At 29.3% G+C, this 24,874-nt stretch overlaps 1 protein-coding gene across 4 annotated transcripts in view; it reads left to right on the top strand.

The window, feature by feature from the left end:
- Nucleotides 1-24,874, top strand: part of LOC109600809 (protein bric-a-brac 1) — a 405,012-nt gene that overhangs the window by 63,867 nt on the left and 316,271 nt on the right. For all 4 annotated transcript variants that reach the window (XM_049962995.1, XM_049962997.1, XM_049962996.1 and 1 more), the window contains one exon: nt 12,100-12,124. The gene's annotated coding sequence lies outside the window, so the exon portion shown is untranslated. The remainder of the gene's footprint in view (nt 1-12,099; nt 12,125-24,874) is intronic.

Consider the following 24,874-nt stretch of genomic DNA (forward strand, 5'->3'; position numbering starts at 1 on the left):
TGTTTAGGTGGCCACCAACGTCAGAATTTTAATTATTTTTTATACATTTTTATTTATATTTTTTTATTCTTATTATTGATATTCTTAAAGTTTCACCTATATAAGTTGCATGATCTTTGGTATTAATGCTTAACTTCATTTAAGTTGGTCAAAAAAGAAAAAAATTCAAATGAACTATTTTTTCAGATTTTTTTTTAAATTTCAAAATCAAAATGATTGTGAGTGTTCAGATCTCTTCTAAATTTAGATTCTTCCTCTTTGGTGGTTTTCAGATCAAGTTAATTTAATCATTTAGAATAATATCTCATAGTTTTGAGCCTTTTTAAATTTCTCTATCTTTATTTGAATACTTTTCATTGTTAAATTAAAACAAGTAATTTTATCACGATCTCAACAAATATGTATTGGTATTGATGATTGATAAACTTAAATTGAGTTGATCAATATTGGTGGAAAGTTTAAACTGATTTTATCATATAAAATATTATCTTTATCAAATTTTGTTAATTCCATAACCCTCTAACAATGAAAGTTATAAATCGATATACTCCATTTTTATATGAATAACTTGTCAGATTATTAGTAATGAAGATTGTTTAACTTGGATCAAGTTGATTAAAAATTAGCGGAAAGCTTAAATTAATTTTAACATTTATTTAGTTATTTATATTACAATATGAGTCATGTATCTTTATTTTCCTTTTATAAGAGTTTAATGGTTTCTCCCAATTCTTAAATTTATAATTTTAAGTGTGTAGATGGCCACCAACGTCAGAATTTTAATTATATTTTATAAATTTTTATTTATATTTTTGTAATTTTTATTATTAATATTTTTAAAGTTTCACCTATGTAAGTTGCATGATCTTTGGTATTCATGCCTAACTTCATTTAAGTTGGTCAAAAAAAGTGAAAAGTTCAAATGAACTATTTTTTCAGATTTTTTTAAATATCAAAATGATTGTAAGTGTTCAGATCTCTTCTAAATTTAGATTCTTCCTCTTTGATGGTTTTCAGATCAAGTTAATTTCATCATTTAGAATATTATCTCATGGTTTTGAGCCTTTTTAATTTTTTTCATATTTCACTTATACTCTATATTTACCTGAATAGTTTTCCCATGATAAAAATAATTACTAAAACCTATTGAAGAATAATAATTTTTGTTGTGTTATTTATATTCTTGGTAGTAATTAACAGTAGTTTGAATAATCGATTTTCTATCCATGTAAACGGCAGGCGTGAGTAGGCACATCCAACGTCCAGATAAATAATTAAAATGTGTAGATTAGAAAATAATATTGCGTGACCCGTATTAATAAAACAGGGAGTGAAAAAAAAGTGTGTTCGACAGTTAATCAATTACACAATAAAAGGCGTACGTACATAAACTACAAGTTTTTTCCCAACCAAATGTAAATTATTTATAGTTTAATAATTAAAATTTGTTTTCGCCGCAATTACGCCAATTAGTGCGACGCATTTTAGTCGTCGCAGTCGTATTAATAATAATAATAGCTTTACGTTTTTAAAATTAAAACTAGCACGCTCACGTGTAGCCTTTCATCGACTAAAATAATACTTTTAATTAACTTTTAATCAATCCATAACAAAAGAAATGGTCCGCTCTAATTTAATTAGATTTCCAGTTTCGAATGGCGGAAGTTTGTTTAGGATTTTGAAAGAACGAGACCATAATTTATCAAATCTTGCTTTGTAACGTTTAGTCGGATTTTTCTTATTGTATATTCGTGTATGAAAGATCATTTTAATGTTATGTGGCGCATCCGCCATTTTTTCAACCGCACTATAAATTAATACGTGCCCATCTATTACCTGGAAAATCCTTTCGCGCTTCGGCGATAAAACGCGAACAAACAAAAAATTAAAACAAGTACAACGAGCGGCGATTTTTTATTAAAAGTCATTCGTAGCGGAAAACACAAAAGGCCACGCGGCGAAATTTATCACATTACGATGAATAAACATAACAGAAGACAAGCAAGCAAAATCATAAATTACGGGAAACAATACAAGAATAATGAAAAAACATATTTCAACCGATACACAAAAATTACACAACGTAATAATTCCGAGTTATCAGCGACGCCGCCGCCACCACCGCCGCCGCCGCCGCCGCCCCGGGCCCCCGACCGCGGCAATACCGCCACCGTAAGATATATCGGTCGTTGTGACGTTTATAATAATCCAGAAAAAAAATATACGTATGCGTACGGGGCGGGGGGCGGCCGTGTGTCCGAGTGCGGACGTCCGTGTGGTGTGAGTGATTGGGGAAAATCGTCAGCTTGACCCTCCATTTTTGTATTTGCCCGGGACCGGAGCGATACGGGGACACGCGGATGTATTGCCCCAATTCGCATTGTAAATGGGATTTTTTCCGTTTTTAATTATAATGCACGGGGGGGCACGGCACCAGAAATCAAACAAGTTTCGTTCGAATTAAACGCCACGGCACCGCTACCATGCCAACCAAAATCAAAACCAGTTTACAATACGCGAAATAAATTTGAATGTCAAAAATACGTTTAACAACGCTCCACGGCCTAATTGTGCTACGTCATTTGTGTTTTTGAAGGAATGAACGATGTAAATTAAGTTAAATGTTTATGTATTATTTTTCGTAAATATACTATGGTGGTTAATAGTATGGAATTAATATTAATTAATTTTTCCTTTCGTTGTTTGTAATTTTTTCTAATAGAACAGATAAAACTATATACAGTTGTTTCTATTTTTTCTATTAAAATACATTTAAATAAAAAACTTATCACAAAACAGTTGTAGAAACAAGTATGGAATATTTATTTATTTGTTACTAATTTTACTTAATGTTTTCCCTAATATATTGCACATATATCCATAAAAAATTAATAATAATTCAAACATTTCAATGTTTCGTGGCGTAACCTTTGGTTTCTATTATTGCTTGGCGTCTTTTAGGCATAGAATCTACCAATCACTGCAATGTGTCAACAGGAATTTGTTGGCATTGCTCCTCCATAGTTTGAAGAAGTTCTTCTTCTTTCTAGATTCTTTAGATACTTTAGATTCTTTAGATTCTTTAGATTCTTTAGATTCTTTAGATTCTTTAGATTCTTTAGATTCTTTAGATTCTTTAGATTCTTTAGATTCTTTAGATTCTTTAGATTCTTTAGATTCTTTAGATTCTTTAGATTCTTTAGATTCTTTAGATTCTTTCTTTAGATTCTTTAGATTCTTTAGATTCTTTAGATTCTTTAGATTCTTTAGATTCTTTAGATTCTTTAGATTCTTTAGATTCTTTAGATTCTTTAGATTCTTTAGATTTTTTAGATTCTTTACATTCTTTACATTCTTTACATTCTTTACATTCTTTACATTCTTTACATTCTTTACATTCTTTGGATTCTTTAGTTTCTTTAGATTCTTTAGATTCTTTAGATTCTTTAGATTCTTTAGATTCTTCAGATTCTTTAGATTCTTTAAATTATTTAAATTCTTTAGATTCTTTAGATTCTTTAGATTCTTTAGATTCTTTATGAAAATCTATGATTCGTTCGAAGTTTTGTGATAAATAAGTTACTTGTTTTTATACACTGAATGCTTTATTTTCAATTTATTAAAATTATTCTATACTTTCGAAAACCTCTGTATAAAGTTTAACATAATTTAATTGATATATTATTGACATTGTTGTTTACTGGTTTTAAGTCTAGTGAAAATCTCCGATAACAAGTATTACCTCATTACTTATCAAAATTTTAATCTATCCTGCTGCCGACCGAACCATAAAATATCTAAACAAGTTAAACGCACACCCTGTCGTTTCATACACATTATTGAAATTACCTTACACTTTGTAATATTTAAGTAAACATTTAGCACAACAGTGCAATTATGAAAATACTGTTGAATGTATAAAATATCCACACGGGAGTGACGGACTAACCTTTTTGTATTACTTTCATTGTGTCATTGTAGTGTTACATTGAATTCAATATAAACATAAAACAATACAATAATAAAAATTATTAAATATTCATGCCGTTCGCAAACAATGGAATCGTTTAATTGACAGAAATAACTGTTTATTAGGTTTTATGTATTTAACTGGATGCAATGAAAATTTAATGACCTTCATACTCTAAATGTAGGAACATAAGAACTCAGCACAACCAACAATAAATCAATTGACTAAAATTGTTTTTTAGCTGGTCAAAAGGTATTTCCGTGTTGTTTAATTTCAGCACAATCGGCCATTTATTTGTCAAAAACGTGTCCATCAACATACAACACATGTGGGACAATTTGTTTAATATAATTACGGAACTTATTATTCCCACTGTCTGTTGCAGTTTTTATCCAACGATAATAACGTTATTCTCGTTTCCACATTCGTAATTAGCATTCATCAAAACATAATAAGGCACAACAAATACGATCATTAGGTCTAATTTAAATTTAATACAAGCTTTATAGTTAAAATCTATTATGTTGTGCCATTTATGTGTGTTAAGGTTAATTGCTAATTAAAGCTGTCGCTTTTATTTTATACTCGTCGGGCAGTTTGTTGATGTTTTATGTAGTTAATTTTATTTGCACATATTCGGATGTCAATTATCTCAATGCCAGATACAATAAAAATAAATGTTATCCTTTAATTTTAACGAAGCAATAAGAAGTCAACGAACTGTACACCCATTCCGTTTTATTTGTAAAAATGAGATTTTTAATATCAAAAATAATGGTAATGTTATGCTTAATTTTGTACACAAATCCCATTCTTATTTTAAAATTACATTAAATTCGACCCTGCCTTTGAAACTTATTAGAATAAGTTCAAAAACTTTGGTTCAGGGTCGCGGTTTATTTAATTAATTATTTAAATATATTCTTAATTTTTATAACTTTGTATTTCTATTCCAGTCTCATACATATTCAATGTTTTGTCATCAATATCGTGTAATTTAGGGATGAATTCAACGAAGAAATGTATGAAATGAAAAACATATATATTTTTACTTTTTATTCTGTATGTTGTGTTATGAATATAAAACTGCTGGAATATTAATTCTAATTTATTAAATACGGCGGATCACAAGTAAAGTACACATTTATTCAAAGCATAATTACATTATACCAGCTGTTGTATGTATATAAATTGTTCTGTAAATTTATTTAATTGCGTTTACTAGTAGTTTTATTTAATTATATTTACACTGGTAGTTGCTTAAAATAATTAATATTATTAGTACGAGTGAACAATGCGTTCATGTTTATACAACAATGAACCTTTCCAACTAATTAAAAAAATAAATACATTTATTACGGTGTACACATGGTATAATAGCGTTACAGTTTACCGGTATTATTGCATTAATTATATATTTAATTTCTCAGTATTTTCATACTACAAATTCGCAAACGCTTATTTATAAATACAACAGCGGTTTGCTACCGTTTAATTATAACTGGATAATAGATTTCGGTATCATTGTAACCACTGGGCGAATTTTAACCTTTTAAATGGTCAATTTTATTAAATGGCTGAGTTACTAGCTTAATTAATAAATAAATTTCCAGATTTTCTAGTCGAGGATTTTTTATAAATAATTTTTAAGAACAATTAGGTTAATCTGAATTTAAAATGTATGTAAATCATAAGGAAATATTTGTTTAAACGACAATAATAAAACGATAAATATTAACAGCTAGTTCAAAAGATAAATTTGGTTAAATTTTGGGGGTGATTCAGCCGTGAGCTGCAGCCAAGGCAATTAAACAGTTTAATACCACGAGCGCCACATCTTTTCACTATTTACTTTAACTGAAGCTGAATTCCCACTCAGTTATTTCGTTAATTGAATTTGTGTGTGACTAATGAATTCCATTTAACCTTACCATTAAATATACAAATCGTTTGTTGCTATTGTGCTTGCACCAACCGATTTTTGCTTGTTGTTTGAACAACGTAAACCGACGCTTTAATTTAAAATTAGCCGGATTCATATTTAATTGAAATTAAAAACTTGTAATTGAACGCTATAGATTTTTTGTGGTAAATCAAACAGTTTGAAAATTAGGTAAATAATAAAAACCAATTGTCTTTAAGTTTTCTTGAATTCAATATATATTCTGTTGTGTTGGCTGAAAAATATCAACGTACAATTACAAACTATGATTTTCTATTTATCTTAAAATAGTCGCCTTGAATTTCAAGAGATTTAATAAAGAATATTGTAAATTAGCGTTTATTATTCTGTTGTATTTAATAAGTTAGAATGTAGGTATGTGAAAGGGAAATGGTTTAAGTATTCTTCATGGTAACCTTATGAAAAAGTCAGCTAGTCAAATATTAGGGAAAATGACACAATGAAGTTTAGGAAGTGGTGGAAAGATTAACGTGGTAGTCGCCGAATCACGCAAATAACATCGACACGCAACACGGCTGAAGACGGAAATCCGCACACTGTACAGTTATTTCTGTATTTAAAACCAGATGATGAACATTTTAATCAACTAATAATAAATATATATTCCAAAAGAAAAATGATATCGCTCCTTTTGTCTTTGGTTATTAGTTAAGTGATTATTTAATACACTCGATTATTTTATTGGATATGACTTATTATAATACTACAAATAATGTTTGTATGTTTGTAAATATAAATAGAAATAAAGACAACCAAACACTACTGTAAATTTGAATTAATGTAATAATACCAATTATTTTACCAATTTACCAAGAGCACTTTGGTTATTTTAACGAAATTATCATAATCAATTAAATCAATTGAAATATACAGTAGTGATCATAATTATGGCAAATTAAATTCCAGTACCTGTTTTTTCTGTTTTTATTGTGTGTACTAAGTGTTTTAAAAAAATTGTACTTTTTTATTTTTCAATGGACAAAATTATAGCAACATTTTACTTTATTGCTATCTGTGAATTTAAATCGAATATTTACTAGTAGTTTAATGCTTATTATAATTATTTAATCATTGAAACTGTAAGACAAAATACGATTAAGCGTTACCAAGATTGAGGGGAGGAAGAGAAGATATGACTAAGAGTTTACGGTTATTTAACCGAATAATAAAATTTGAAGACACTGGCCAATGGCAACTAGGAAAAAATGTGTTTAAATTTGAAAAACTAAGTAATTCGAATGCTAAAAACAATCCAATATTCCTGTCAACTGAAATTAAAGCCAACCTGGAGGAAATGGAAATAGTTCAAGGACTGTGAGAAGATGGTTAGAAGAAGAAAAAACCTGGTTCCTATTAAATATATGACCAATTTTGACTTGCTTAGAATGACATATTGTGGACCAAATAATAGTGGGAACGAGTAGTTTTTAGTGGTGAGATTTTATTTATAAAAAAATACTCATATTAAATATCCTACAGGGACAAAACTACACAAGAAGTTTGTTGTACCCACAGTGAACATTGTGGTGATTCAATTATGTTTTGGAGATCCTTCGATTTCTCTGGTCTAATTAATGATGGATTGGAAGACCAAATGATCGATATTTTATCTGGCATGTCCCAATATTAGGACATCAAACCTAAAGAAAACATGGATGATAACGTTCATAACTAAATTCAACAAATTTTCCAAATTTAACTAAATTCGCATAATTGTCAAAATTCAAGTCGAGTAAAAAATCTAAAAATGAAGATTTTTTGAAGGATTGAATTAACAGCAAAATTTTGAAACATTTTTGAAATAAAATAATGTATGAAGTTTTGCTGTATTTCGTTTGTGTGCGGCTTCCCGAACTTCTAACGCCACATTCGTTCGCCACCGCTGTTTATTTTAACTACAACTAATTGCTGAATTTAATATGTCTACATCTCGTAATTGTTTTCATGTAACTGCTTCTAATTGCTAACTTAATTATTTTCGGCATTCAATTTTACCCCACAGTCCGCACCCACGGCGCTTTTCCACAAACTGTCACCAAAATTTTGTTTACTACGTAGGTGTAAAAAACAACTTAAAAAATATTCTGTTAATTTATACAGCACTGACAATTTTATTCCGTATACAAAACATAAAGATGTTCTTGATACACGTGAGACTGCAATTCATGTTTCTTGTTTATTTCTGTACGATGACGTGAAATAAGTCTCCATAAATAACGTCGAACAGCCGCATATAAAAACTACAGTCCACATCCAATTATCGTATTACTCTTCCCACAGCTTTATTTTAATAATAACAGACTTACGCCCCATTTACATTGTTATTAGCCGTCGCAACACCTTTCGAGGATGTTCCAATTTCAACGCGAATCCACACACATGTGAATTGGTACCGCTTCATTATCGGCTACGTGAAAAATTGATTGGAACGTCTGCAAGGTGCAACCGATTTTAAATACCCGACGGCACGTCACTATCTTTATTATAAGGGCCAGTTGATTGGCTTGTTATTATTTTAGACAAATTCGACACATGTGTTACGGAACCGTGAAGCATCACCTCGATTATGTTAATTTCGGTTGTAACATATAAAGGTGACAGTTGTTGTCTTAATATTAGACCTTGTTCGTCCTTATTATTTCATACGTTTAATAATATCATTACCAATTTCTATTTATTTGGCTTAATTAATAATTTAGGGTCTGTTATCTGTTCTAAAAAATGGAACAAGTGTAAAATTGACGGCAATAATTTAACAATGAATAAAGACAAAGTGTGCTCAAAATTTGTACATCTTCTCGTCACATCGAATGGCTGTTTACCTTGTTGTTCCAATTTGATTTGGAATTTCTCCCACTCAATGCAACAAAACACCATAAATTCCTGTGTTTACCTCCGCCTGCAAAATAGAATAACTAGAATGCATTTTTGTAGATAATTTTAACTGTGTATTTTGAGCTCGATCAATTTTAGTAATTACTGCGATACGGGAACGAACTAATCCGGACGTTGAAAAAAGGACGAAAAAGAAAACGGGTTGGGCCTAATAAATGAGTGATGATGATATATATGTACGGACGCATGTTCATAAACAAATCCGGTTCACATCGGTGCAAATATTTACAATAATTATTTTCTGTAGATTTATAAAACATCGCGTATTAGCAAAGTTAATCAATATTGTCCATAAATCAAAGTCCCGCCTCGATTTCTACCGGCGCACGACATTCTATCATATTTCAAAAACATCAACCCATTATTCTAATTACTGTGGAATGAATATAGATGATTTTAATAATATAACAACTCGACGGGGGCACTAGTTTCGCAGATTGTAAACCGAACAAACCGCAGGATCTTGTCTTCCATCGACTCTCATTGCCCTTTCTTCGTCGCGTCTGTTTCCATAATCAAAACCGATTTCTGTCAACAGATTGATGCGAGGATGGCACGCTATATTTCCAATATTTTACCAACGCCACGGCATTGCTTATTTATGTTTCTTTAATTTACCGTCTAAATAAATCTTTTTATTCTCTTCCCTTCTGAATTATTTTCAATGATCTTTTTAAGAACTTCACTTTTTGCTGATGGGTAACAGAAAATCAAAAGTTCTACTGTTGTAATATTTAGCATAACATACCAAAAAAATAACGTTTCAAAGTGTCAATAAAAACAATAAACCTATCTTGGATATAAAAGTCTTTAGAAACCAAACTAAAAGTCGATTTAAATTAGATAGATGTTCAAGTTGACAGTGGAAGTAACTATTTGCAACTTATAAGTGCCAATTCTCGTTAAAGTAATTCCCGAATTGGCATCTTGTTCGGTGATAGTGCACAAGTGATATTTGGTTCATGGCGGAGAATTTACGACATCGTAAACTCCTGGCTGAGTAACCGTGAAGAACCGTGAGAGACCGCGCAACAATTACGTGCAATGGTAGGAAAGGAAACAACGGTTATATGCACAATTGTAAAATACCCACAATACACTTTTCAATTTGTTTACAAAACTATAAATTTATTATATACCGGAAGCACTAAAACGTACACGATTGGATTTAATAAACACACACGCGCATGATTTATTGGCATTTAATTAAAATATATAAAATGTCGGCGGAAGTCGCTAATTTTGTTCCGCCGTTTGACGTCAAAGTCCATTAATGACATTTTAACTTTAAATTTGTTATTGTTTGTGTAATCCGAGAACGCATATTCAAGGTATTAAATTGGCTTCGAAACTAACTCCAAAGGAAACTAAAATGGCAAATACGTTGGGTATTAATTAATTAATTTGTCAATTTAAGAAATTGTACTAAATAATTAATAACTGGCGGACAACAAAACAAATTGATACAAACTAATTCTCGGGAAACTGTTACAACAAACTATTTTGGAGATTGGGATGGGCGATGCTTTGGTCTTTTAACCAATTAGTCACAATTTTGTATTTGTGTTTGGAATCGTGTTCATGTTGAAACACATTTATGAGGAATATTATATCTGCATATAAAACTTCTTGTGTAGTTTTATCTCTGTAGAATATTTAACATGAGCAGAACTATCATGTTTTATAAATTAAATTTTAGATTCGTCACTAAAAACTATTGTCCCCTCCGTCCTGTGGTTCAATGAATCTTGAGTCAAAATTTGACTTTCACATTTTTAGTACAAACCGGGGTTTTTCGTATAGATCTGGGGTCAAATGAATTCCCAACTATTGACCATCCCGTTTCTTCCATTGACAACATGTTTGACATTCGAATTCATTTATTATATTTTCTTTCGTTAAGTTTTTCGAACTCAAAGAAGTTTCTTCGTACCTGCCAGTTGGCCAGTTTCTTTAAATTGTTTAATAAGATGGCAAACGATTGACTTGTTTAGCCACAAACTCTTAGTCAGACCTTCTAGTTTCTTTCGGTCTTCATAACCAACCAATGTATACCGTATCAAAAATGATGAGCGTGTCTACTCGCATATTGAGACGGAACATCAATACCCCTTTGTAAACAAAAAGGAAAGATATACATGCAATTATGTGGGCGGGCCGAACTGACTGGAGGGGATCATTTGGGTTTGCTGCGTTTAGCATGCGGTTCGTCTCCGCAGACGTTGTTTTTAGTATATTTTATTTAATTTTTGGGATACATTTTTATTTTGAAAAAAGTAGTTTATTTTTAGAATACTTATTTTTGTTTTTGATATACCCTCAAAAAATATTTCAATTTACAGATTGAAAATTATACAAAGTTACGGAATTTAAATGGAGCATCCGAAGAACTCGAACTACATCCCTATGCATACGGAGAGTTACTAAATGCATTCGCAAAGATTAATTTACATTGTGCGCCGGCGCGCACCAGCACGGCGCATTGTCTCTGAGAGTAGGGATTCTTACTACCGGGCAAAACTTTTCTCTCTTTGTCGTGCATCCATCTCTTACAACATCCAGACACGAAGAGCATTTTTCGTACGGTATATAATAAAAAAATTAAAACTAGTATAAATTAAGAAATTTTCATAAAAAATATGAAAGATATACATAATAGGAAGAGTTTAGTTATTAAACATTTTTGTTTCATTTTATTCAAGATTATTGTGTCTGATAACACGTTGTATTTTTCAGAAAATACATGCAATTATGTTAGTCGATTTTATCAGCATTTGTACAAAAACAACAGCTTAAAAACATAAATAATCCGAATTTGAACAAATAGGTATATTAATTTGTAATCCACTTGTAGTTTTCAGTGTGCGCGGCAATGGTCAACCGTCTGCTAATGTGTTTTCCTACTTTATTTATACATCGCATGGATGATTAACGATGAGGAGCAATTAAAATATAATTCGAACATGAAATGTTTATCAACGATAATAGATTTTCATGAATATTTACTGAGATACGCCATTCGCTTTTCATATCTCCTTATATTTTATAGTCCGTGAGCGTGTGTTCAATAATTTGGTGTTCTATTAGTCATGACATAATTAATGATTATTTAAATTAATTAAGCTTTAATTTGCGCAATGACGTTTAAAATTCTCTATCATTTACTACTGTAAAATAATATGATAAATGCATAAAATTGCTTTTATTTCTAATTATATACAACATTATTTATTTTTGTGATTATTTTTTAATTTTGTTTTATTTGTTTCAGGCAATTTAATTCATCGCAGCTGAAGGTACGTTTACATAGTTACCTAAATTAGTTGTAGTTTTTTTGATATTTTATAAAGAATGTTCGACGTAGCTTCTGATGGTGATAAATTAATCTAATTTTTAGAAATGTTTTTAAAAATATCATTACCTGTTACAAGTCAAAAAACATATCATATTTCTAATGTGTGTTCAGGATAAAAAATTAAAGCAGCAACGAAAAACAGTCCATTTTACTTTAATTTTTGTTAATAATAATAATAATGAAAGAAAATTAATATACTTTTATAGTTTAATCCAATTTTTTGAGCTGAAGAAAAAATTTTCTTACACTTCAAAAAGTCCTGTTTCTAATTAACTGTTAAGGTCAAAATTTTAAAATGGTAGAAGTAATATGCCTCTTACTTTATTTTTAATATTTGATAATTAATGAGAATTCATACATTTATTATAAAAAATATTTTTCTGATTTCGTCTAATTTTTAGAATTATTAGTATGAATATTTTCTTTCCTTGTTACGTCTCAATATGGTGCCTTAAAGTCGAAAATTTAAAACAGTTTACTTTTTTACTTCAATGTTAATTAATAATAATAATAGACAGAGATACAGTGTAAGCAGATTTTTCTGACTTTTAATGTAATTTTTACCTGTTGCATCTCAAAAGCCATTAAATATCTGACGAAATTATTGTCCTAAATAAAAAATAAGTAAAATCGATCCAATATTCGGTTGTTGAGAGTTGTCAAAAATTAACCCTTTTGATCAATTTGCAAAGTCCTTTATTTTGCGAGCCTGAAATTTCCATATAAATTAACTGAAAGTCCTTCGTTAACTTCCAATGCGTATTAAAAAAAATATTTCTGAAATAGCCGTGACCTGAAAACAAATTGTAAAACAAACATGTGTAGGTGCATTTAAATAGTCGCGGCGCATGTGTAATTTAATTAAACAAATAAATTAGATGATTTATTCCCGGACAGATATTCATATCTATAGAAATGGGTAGCTGGGCAAATGCCTTGACAATGGCGTGTGTACACGGACGTGGAAATGGAGGGGCTGAATGTGTGTTAGTTGCGGAGGACAGAACCGAACAGAATAGAAGAGAATGGGACAGAGCGTAGAGAAGGATAAGCGGAGGACATGGAACAGGATAGGACGGGATAGGACAGGACGGGATAGTAGTTAGTCCTGGGCAGTAGGCATCGTAGTGTCGTTGTCGAACAAGACCCTATTTAATAAATCCCAATTCTGACATGCACACAACGCATATATTATTTATCAATGGCCGGTGCAGGACAATTGGAGTTGACAAACACCGATATGGCCATTATTTGAATATAACATCGTGATCCACCTATCGGCTGCATTATTAATTAATACAAAATACACAACATACATGTTTGTGCCGCATAATTGCAACTAAATTTGTGGCACTTTCATAAATTAACTGATATTGATATTGGCTTATATTTTGTTTAAATTTGCAAACATAAATTCACTTTATTGGTCTATTGTATATTCTTTGTCCAGCGAAGCCCCTAATGGCTTATGGAACAAATCGTGTCTGTTTATTAATGACATTCCAAGTTTTGTTATCATTCACTGTTATAATTAAAATCATTATCTATACGTTTCCCACAAATATCTCGTCACTGTATATTCACCGATAATCAAATGTGACAAAATTTATTAACTGTCATAAGTAAAAATTAACTTATGTCTAAATTCATTATTTATATTAAAAGAATATTATTTATTTAAAATTTTATAATCTATTTTTTTCTACATGCATAACCTTAAAAAATATGAATTATTACAAAAAATTGTTTTTTTTTTTCCAATTATAATTTTAATATGTTGTTGAAAAAATTATTTTTGTATCTATTTTTTACGTAAAAAAATAATATAATTATTACAAAAAATATTAAGAGTTAGAAATTTATTTAAAATTTTATATTCCTTAAGAATAAATTTTAAAAGTTGATATTCTGTGTACTTTGTTCAAGAATAGGCATATTTTATTTTCGATTATTGAGCATTCATATTTTTACTCGTAGAATTATTTGTATTAAATATCATATTTTTATTCATTTTTACACTGTGGTAAAATTTTTAATACAATAAAACAAATATTTTTTATTTAGTAATAAATTGTATAATTTTTCATTGTTTCGAAAAATATAAAATAACCCTTTTAATAAATAAAATAATATAGACACGTAACATTTAATTAACAGCAACAGGTGAATAGCTCTAAATTCAATTCATATAAAATTAATCACACTCTTTATTAAATTTAATAAAATTAACATTTTCAATATAAATGGTAAATAATTGATTCAACTTATTAATATAATATAATCTAAATAAACGCATCACAAAAAGTAGATTACTGTAACATAAGATAATTGTCATTATTATTAAACATTATTTAAAAAAACTTATTTCTTTTATTGAACACTTAAAAATAAATATTGCATATTTGATAATAACAATTTTACTTTCGAGAAGGTTATTGATCCAATTATTAAACTATAATTTGTTAAATAATTTATTTAAGTAAAGAAATACTTAATACAATTTACAAGTAACTTCAAAAAAAAGGTTAAATGTTTGATATTAATTAAATTTAACAACAATCATCTTAGATAATTTATTCTAATTTAATATTTATTTTAATATACATACAGTAGTGGTCATAATTAAAGCATTTTATTAAAATATATTAAAAATATGAACTGTACTACTTGAATTGGATAGTACCAGTACCTATAATGTTTATTATTTTGTCTGTTATTGTTGTGTCTACTATGCGACTGGTAAGTGTAATTTTATTCTTTAAAAAATTGCCTACTTTTTATTTTTAAATGGACAAAATTATAGAAACATTTTACATTGTGGTCTATCATTTGTCTCTATGAACTTCAATCGATTATTTACTAGCAGTTTTTTTATTATAATTATTTAATCAATGGTTGTAAAGAAACTGTAAGAAAAATTATAATTCAGGTTTATTAAGATGGAATGAAACAGGAAGAGATTACTTAGAGTATACTGCTAAATAAGTCAATTGTGTCTCGTATTATTAAAAGAAAAAAATATTAGAGAAACTGGCCAATTTGTCTGAATTTGAAAATCTTATAAGAAAAAAAGAAATAATTGAATAATTCGAATGTCAAAAAACCTAACCTAGAAAAAATGGTACTTGCTGAAATTGGTTCAAGTAGGTGGAGGTTCATTTGACCCCAGAGATAAAAGAAATAGTTTCTATTAAAAGGAAATAAGAAAAAGTTTCTATTAAAAGTGTGAAAACCACAGAATAGTGAGGTCGATTAGTTTTTAGTGACGATTCTAAATTTAATTTATAAAAAAAATATGTTTCCGCTTGTGTTCATCATAAAGGGACAAACTACAAAGAAAATTGTTATGTCAACAGTGAAACACACTGTATTATTGATTTATTTAAACCTAGCATTTATTTTCTTTATATTAATAATGATATTATGGAAATTTATGTTTCTTAATTTATTATAAATTAAACCTATTGATATTCTGTTTGAAATAATTTTTTAATTTCTTTATTTGTTTGTGAAAAAGAAAAAAATGTTAATTCCTTTTACCATGCCCATCCAATGAAAGGTGTAAATATAAGCCATACATAAAAGAATACATCGAAATGAAAAAATAATGAGTGGCAGGCAGTGCTAATTTGATAGTCGTGAGCAGCCGTTTTAAAAGCGAGTTAGGACCGCAGAAAACAATTAAAGTCTTATGCATAATTCGTTCTCAATTTTATTATACGCAGACATAAAAATCTATAAAATATCGCGGAATAACGGGGCCTAGGCCCGGGCTGGCCGACAAAAAAATTACCGAGTTTAATATTAAATAATTAATTTTAATACAGTGCGCAGGGGGTTATAAATTCGTAAGCGGCGTGAATATTTGATGTCGCAAGGCATTCGGCGAGTAGTCTCCCGGCCCCAGGAATTTCACGTTCCCTTCATAAGTAATAACACTTCGCATGCAATAATCATTTAGTTGCGAGCCAATTTGCACGCTGCCAGTAAACAGCTTTACAACAACAAACACATGAACACACGGGCACAATCCACTCGCGCCTTTACCTAAGCCTACCCCGTCTTCTTCAGTTTTGCCCCGTGTTCTTTCCGTTACCGTGCCGTTCCTTTCAGCCTGGCCCACTTCACCTACTAACTACTTCTTAGTGTTTCCTTTATCCTGACGCTGGCCCGCTTACACCTCGTGTTTTCCCCATTGGCCCACTTGCATCTCACTTACACCTCGTTTTCATTTGATGCCCGGCGTCAAAGGATCCCCGATAACTTTTGCAGATACCGTTTTAAAGAAGATGATTCTATTTTTTTGTTCACTGTTTTATCTTACTATAAAAGAATCAAAGAGTCATTATTCCGGATTATAAGTTCCAAATAATCAGGCAAATGGAAATGTGTGTTAAATCACTGTCTGATGTTCTGCGATATGTTTGACAATTTGTTGTACAGTTTAGTAGATTGGAAGGAATAAATTCATTAATTAAATTAATTCCTTCAAGAAATATTTTGATTGAACAACTTTTTTCTGTAAAAGAAATTTAATTAAAATGGTTATATCTTACAAAAAGTGCATCAAAGCCTGCTAGTTCTTCTTTAGTTATTATTCATTGAAATCGAATTATGTATGAATTTCCTTAAAAAATATAGCTTCATTCAATCAATTTCAAAAAGCCATATTTAAATTTGTCCCTAAAAGTTAAAAATTTAGTTTTCTAAAAATATACAATAGTGGTTAAAAGTTTGGAATAAATCTTAATTTATCATTATATTATTTTCTTATTGAATGGATATAATTATGGTATAATATCATATACACGATTATATTTTTTACAGATCATAAGTTATCTGCAGAAAACTAAAAAATTTTATTAAATAAATGTCATTTTACTGCTTAAAATTAAGCATTTTATTTAAATAAATAGATTCTTACTACAAATAAGTATCGTAATTGCTCTTCATTTTTCGTGAAACACTTATTGCTAGTTATAAGTGAATACAGAAAAAAATTGTCAAATTGTAGTAAAAGTCTGTTACTGTACTGTAACGATATATACTACTTTGATTATAATAAACAATCAATTTTTTTAGTAAAAATCTATTTATTTAAATAAAATGCTTAATTTTAAGCAGTAAAATAATATTTATTTAATAAAATTTTTAGTTTTCTGCAGATAACTTATGATCTGTAAAAAATATCAAAAACTTTTTCGGACATAAATTATTGAATTTTCTACAAAAAATGTCATATAAAATTTTCCCATAAAGTTGATGGTTGCATCAGAAAATGAGAAAAATGTCAAAATATTAAATCAATTCAACTTTAATGTTAAATAACTTTTGAGAAAATGAATATATTAAATAACTGTAAGAGACATTTTTTGTAGGGCGTTAAATTTTCTATAAAAATTTGTTTTGATCATTTTGAAATATTATCTCTAACGATAGTTAAAAAATTTCAAAATCCAAGAGAACACCGTTTCCGTGTTATTTAAACGGGAATTTAAAATTTACGATGCGGCACCTCTTAATATTAATATTAAGAGCTGTAACTTTCACAGTATTTTTTTTATCATTTCCAACAGATTTTCGATATAAATAAGAAAAAAATATTTGTCGATTTTTTTAAAGATGACAAATAATGAATGAGTAAAATAAATATTATTTATTCGAATAATTTCAGTTTCCAGAGATATTAAATCCGGTTAGTGATGTTTTAGAAAAAAAATGAATCATTTCACTATCAGTCTTCCTCTATCCAGTCATAACAGCCAAAAACAATCAGTTTGGGGCACCCCGTATAATAACAAATATAACTGGACAGGATTATATAGTAAAATTCCAAAGTTCCACAACTTTGTCTAACAGCAAATTTTAGGCAGTTATATGTCAGGTGCTCAAATCTGGGCATGTTTTGGAGTGGATTTCAAATTATATTCGTACACATTTTTAGCAAAATTCTCACTATTGGATAACTTAATTTAATTTCTCAAGGGTAATATTTTTTATAAAATTCAGTAGATTGTAATATGTATATTTTTTGCTAGAATTTATTTATGTTCTTCGTTAGTGCAACTAATGGATGATGCCCGAATATATTGGACATTGTAGGAATTCGTTCTGGTATAAAAATATAAATGTGTAGTAAATAAAAAAATCCAATAACAATTTTTATGTGACACAGCAAACAGGGCCATTAAATGCATTTTTTTGCAGAAATAAAAGCATCGAAACGCGATGACAAAAAAGTAGTAAAAATTTCTGGCAACTATAAATGATTAAAAAAACGATCTAACTCCGACACAATATACTAGTTAATTAAAACAACACGAACACAATATATTAGCCGAATTAAAAAGTGCGCGCGTCCTAAAAAAAAATAAAAGTGTAGGAAAACAAACGTAATTTCCCACAATTAAAGCTGCGGCATAAATAATTCGGCGCGGCCAGTTGCAAAAAGTTTGTACGTAGTTGTTTTAAGTTTCGATTGGGTAGCAAATAATTGAGTGGGTCATTACGAATGGATGGACGACATTTAAAACCCACCCCGGATCGTCGGAACACCACCAGGAGATGTCCGTCCGCATTGTCCGATGTTGGACAACAAACCCCGGTTACTTAGTCCTTTGCTCTTCGTGTGTCGTCGATATTAAAGTTTGATGTCCCGCAAAAACAAATGCTGCACCTCAAATTGACTATTGGGTAATGCTCCACCAACTCCAGAGTCGCATCAACCGCATTTTATCGTTTTCACTCAAACGTTACTTTTATTTCGGTTGCTTTATGATTCATTCTTGCATTTATAAAATTCTTCGTGCGGGTTACTTCTCCGAGTAGGGTGTTAAACTTTCATCGTTTCTGGTATTTTATATTTCTAGATGTTCCCGCTTTTTTGGAGATTGTTTTAAATGTGCGGTACCTGATTTTACACCCTAAATATATAATTATTTGTTTTTATTTTAGTCCTATTTATGGATTGATAAAGATGTCATTACTTTAATATTGTCCGAAAAAGCTCTAGGTCCGTCACTGGAACTTTCGTTTCCCTCTTTCGACGTCCCTCTCCTGCACTGTTCCTCGTTCCCTTTGATGTTTTTAAACGCCTTGAATTTTGTAAAATTGGAACTTGTTTTATTTATCAAAGACATGTATGATGGCTATGGCTCTTATTTAAAATGCAATTTTCCCAGAATAACTTCTAAATTATTCATGCAAGAAATGCAACGGTTTACTTGTTTTATTAAAACAAACGCCTAATTTATTTACATTTTTCTAGTGAAGTGGACGTTACACATAAACTAGAGAAATATTCAGTCGAGCTTTATGCGGCGAAAGGTAAAGCTCTCCATTATATATTTGGTCGGAGAGGGAATATTTTCTATTTAATTTTTCAAAATTTTAATGTGAAAGAATTATTATGCATGCGTGTAATTGAAGGGCAGTACATCGTAAATAAATCTTTTCGTGGAATGAGTTGGCCGGGTTGGCTATTTTCGTCAGTAAATAATTTCCCGAGCAGATAAACGACAATGTTTCTTCCATTATAAATTTAAAGTGTTATTTGTGTATGCAAAAGTTCGAGACACTCAATAATGTATGTCATGGCAGAAACAGTACATCATATTTAAATTTTATGCTAAATAATAGGTCACTGAATGTATACAAGTTTGTTCCAGGAATATTATTATATAAATACGGCGAAGTTATGTAAATCAATCTCTGTAAAGTACATGAATTTCTTCTTTCCGACCTCACTCTAACGTATCATTAATAATTAAATGTAATTACATAAATATCTTTTGTTTTCAACATTCCGAGTTATTTACGGACATAATTGCACAACTATGCCATAACTCTTTGCCCTAAATAACAACCCTCGCCGTGCCCTCGTTGCTTGTTTTTGTTCTCACTTGAACTCCTATTGATTACATGATTAACTTAACTGTTTTTAAATAGAATGCCGATTATGAGACAATATTATTTCTGCCCTTCCTGGAACAGATTATGCGAAGATTCTTGAAATTATGTAACCCATCCATAATGCACCGATTAATGCAACTATTCAACTATTTTCATTATTAATTCACTCCATTACCTAATTATGTTCTGTAATTTTTATATTGGATAATTGAATGAATCACATAAATTAAACATGTCCGATCAACTGTTTAAATGAGACATTCATTTATCACGAAAATACTTTAACTTCTTTCTTTAATAGTTAGGTAATTAGGTCTAATAGCTATTGAATATAATTTTTACGTAACTTGTTAATATTTTGTTGGATATCCAGGTTCTAGATAAGCCCCTGTAATCAGCGAGGCATAGATTCATCGAGATATCGGCAACAGTCGTTGGAAATTAAATTCCACGACTATTCAATTAATAGTCACATTTCATCTGAATTTGATGGTTTTTGGCGTTTGAAATGAGATATCATATAGTCCCAGAAGTTTTCAATTGGATTTATATACGGACTTTACGCTGGACAATCCATAATTTTAACATGATTATGTATCAAAGTTTTTTCACAGCCAAACATTTTATTCAGAGAACGACAAATATATTGTTTATCATCTTATCCTATTTTTTAAACTTGGATTTATTACTCTTATTTACTCTTCCGGAGGATTTGAATTATATACTTTTATGAAATATATTAAAAAATGTTTCAAATTTTGAGCTATTTCTCTGCATATGTGGTGATCCTATATAATGCTTTAAACGATATCCATACAATTTTACGATTACTAGATTTTGATCACAGAAACTAAAATAAAAAGTAAAAGATACGTATGTTATCCCTTTGAACAAATTGTCAACATAAGACATGTTTTAATTGGAGAAGGGTTTTTTTGAATTATTTTCTACAATTATCAGATAATTCTTATGATGGTGTAGAATTTAAATATAAGTAATTAAAAATAAAACAATTAAAATTATTTTTTTAAAAAAATATTAAAATTAGATTATAAATTACACTTTTCAGAAAGTTATGGATTTCGTCATATAATTGTAAGAAGAACATTTTATTTCTACTTAAGGAAAAAGAATAGTTAACAAAAATGTTTAGATTTTGATAAAATATTATATTACATTTTAATAAGACAAGGCCCATTGTATTCGGGTCACTTTTTACATAAAATATAAAATTTATAATTTTAATTAATTTAATAAAATTTTTTATGAAATTTCAAACAACGCTGAAAGCGGCACAAATATTGAAAAGCATAAAACGTGTATTTTCTAAATGTTACAAATAATTTAATAAAGCAGAATTTTATTTAAAAAAGAAGTACTAAATTAAATAATTATTTCAGTATCTTAAGTTAAAACTATCATGAATGTTTTAATGATTTTAATTAGTATTTAATTTTAATATTGATATTTTCATCTAGAACAATCGAGATGCATTTAGTCCATGTTGGAACTTATAGTAATCACCCAGTACATGTCGATATATTCCCCGCTAGAAACCTACACATGTGTAAATTAATGTGTGTGTAGACGAAGCTAACGGAACAACAATAATAATAATTAGAGCGGTGCAGTGCAAAATGGCGGACGTTAAGATAAATAAAATATGGTTGGAGGGACCGTCGGGTGGCGAAAGGGGTTGCTCAACGTTGGGGAAAGGAGACGAACGGGGTGAGGTTACAGTCCGTAGCGATTGCGATGGTGGTTTAATTAATTATCGGAATAATTTGAATATCTAAAATGAGTTTGCCATCATCCACTTAGTAATATTCCTAGTAGTATCGTCATTCAATTAATTATAGTAAATGGGATGAATGCGAAAGCTTAATTGGCACAAGTGCGGAATTTCCACAACACAATATATTGAAATTAATTTCCGCAAAGTATTAGAACGACCTCCAACGCCACATCCACGGCCCAATCGTAAACTAAAACTATATAATTCTGTTATTGAAAATTATTGTTATTATAGTTATCACATTAATTGGGTGCGACTATATCTAACGCCCGTCTGGCCGCTGCGCTTTGATTACATCCAGTTTAATCAACATTTATTTCGTTTGCCATCGATTATTCATAAGAGATTGAAAATTTACTTTTGGTACACATTCCTAGATTATGCCATCAACCTATGAAATGCAAATTATTTAAATGTTTAATTTTTAAAATAGAAAAGCCACTTTTAGTCCTTTTAAAAAAATTGAATTTTGCAAATGATTACTTTGTAAACATTATTTATAAAATTTAGTTAATAAAAATGAACATGGAAATAATTTTTAATAATTTATTTAATCTCTTTTGTATATTTCTGATTTTAAATATTTCTAGAAATTGTACTCCTAATCACACGTTTCAATTTCTTATGTGTGTTTAATAAATTAATAATTCCAAAAATTGAGCAATACATTAAAAAATTAAACAAAAGTGTATTTACTGAAGCTAAAATATTTCAGTGTTTGATCCCTAATATTTTTTTTTTCAATTTTGAATATTTTTTTCTAACAAAAAAAAATCGGCGGGCAAAAGCTTTCAAATTTCGCCTATGAAATTATCCTTAAATATTTACATTTTTATAATTTAATGCACCGGCAAAATATTTTATCGAATGCAATTTAACGGCTTTTAAATAATAAATTGACAAAATACAATTTTGACGTGTTAAAATTATTTTGTATAAACATCTGAATATAATGAATATTCATATATTGAATATTGTTAAAGAGCAATTACCGATAACAAACGATTATAAGTTTTATTATAAAAACAAACGGGCCGTTTCAGGAGTTCATCGAAATTATTTATTTAATTAATTACTGGCGGTGTACGAATATTTTATTCGCGTTTAATATAATTAAATAACGACCATTAATTGCAATTTGATAATTAATTGGAGAGTGAATCATTTGTATTACGTTAATTAATTTATATTGTGTGTTTTTTGTGTATCGAGGACATTGAATTACAAATTAATAGAAATAATAGGGGAAATAATATTACGTTTCAACATGAAAGGACAATAGTTGGAAAATTAATTATTTATTATAATAAAAATGTCAACGATTTGGATTTAAATTTTAATATTTTTAATCATAAAAAACCGAATCTTATATTCAATTAAAAAAAAAACTTCAAGAATATTAACTATTAGGGTTGTAGACTAAATTATTTTATTATTATATGTTAAAACTGAATTATGAAGTTAAATTAATATATTAAAAGTTTAAACTTGAGAAAAATGATTCATTTATATTTAATATATAGTGAGGTTGGAACTAAAAAACACAATAACAGTCTAGAAGAAAACAGGATTCTAAGTTTGCCTTATGTTGTGCTAATATTGACTCTTAATGTTTGTAAGAATATTGAATTTTCTGCTAATATAGACTGAATAGTTTTTTTGTGACTATTCGTCCTATTTTAACCAGCAAAATGGTATTGATGTATGATAAAAATACCTTTAAAATGAAGTATCATAAGATTACTCTTTCCATTAGTAAAAATGATGATGACCATATGGTATTAGACAATTTGGCATCTGTCCACTGTATACGGTAGGAAAAGCGTTTGACCCGTCTGAATTTAGAGAGAGACATTATGCATGATAGAGACAGTAGAAGTCTGTCTCATAGTGGGAGTCTTACTGTCTCTATTGTACATGATGTCTTTTTCAGGATTCAGATGGATCAAATTCTTTTCGTACTGAATAATTTAGTTAGGTTGACAACATTTGACAACTCATTGGTATATCTTAATTTTTTATAAAAATATTGTTGGTCTAACTTATTTAGCGAAAAAAAATGTAACTATAAATCTTCATACTTGAAATATTTGGTATTTTGAAAAGGTACAAGTATAAATAGTTTCAACAATCCGGCATTCCATCAATAAGTTAGTTAGTTAATTTTCTGAATGATAACGTCATCACTTGTTGGTATTAAAATACAAAATAACATTTTAATAAGGCAAATTTATGTACTATTTATTTACAGTATTTATCTAAATGGGTAGGTACACTCTGTAGAGAAATGATGTAAATTTTAAACGGTCTATTCCTTATTTTCCATTTTTTGAGGTTTATGTTCGGTTTATGGAAAAAATCTGAAATTTGCTCTGAATTCCTCCGAAATGATGATTAAATCATGAATTTATGGAGGCGAGCATTGAGCCGCGGATTCTCCGCTATTTTATCTTGTTTTCCCTGTTGCTTTTTATGCAGATCGCGCACGTAGGTGTGAATAATGCATTAAAGTATTTAAAATAAACTTTATGCAAATGCTGTAAAGGTTGCATTTAAGTTAAATTTATTAGCCTCTAACTATATCGTAACATTATGAACACGTATACTTTATAATTAAATTTCATGTAAAATCTTTTTCGCTCGCGCCATTTTCAATTAGATTTTATCTAAATGAAATAATAAAGAACAGTCAAGCAACCGGCGAACCCCTTTCATATTAAACGCTTTACCTCGGAGCGAATTTAGTTTCACTACGGTTAATTTAAAAATTATAAGCATGTCATATAATTAAAAACATACCGATATTAGCTTTTGCCAAGTCTTTTACGAAACCTTAAATGAATAATAAATTAAAAACATCAAATATACGCTCAACTCTTTTCTGCTATGTGTATGTGAGTGTACAGAGATCGTCGTTGTGCTTTCGAGTGGTTCCGAGCTAACAAGCCACAACAACATAATTTGCTTTTTAATGACCACACCAGA

This window comes from Aethina tumida, chromosome 2 (genome assembly GCF_024364675.1).
Source record: "Aethina tumida isolate Nest 87 chromosome 2, icAetTumi1.1, whole genome shotgun sequence".
Taxonomy (NCBI): Eukaryota; Metazoa; Arthropoda; class Insecta; order Coleoptera; family Nitidulidae; genus Aethina; species Aethina tumida.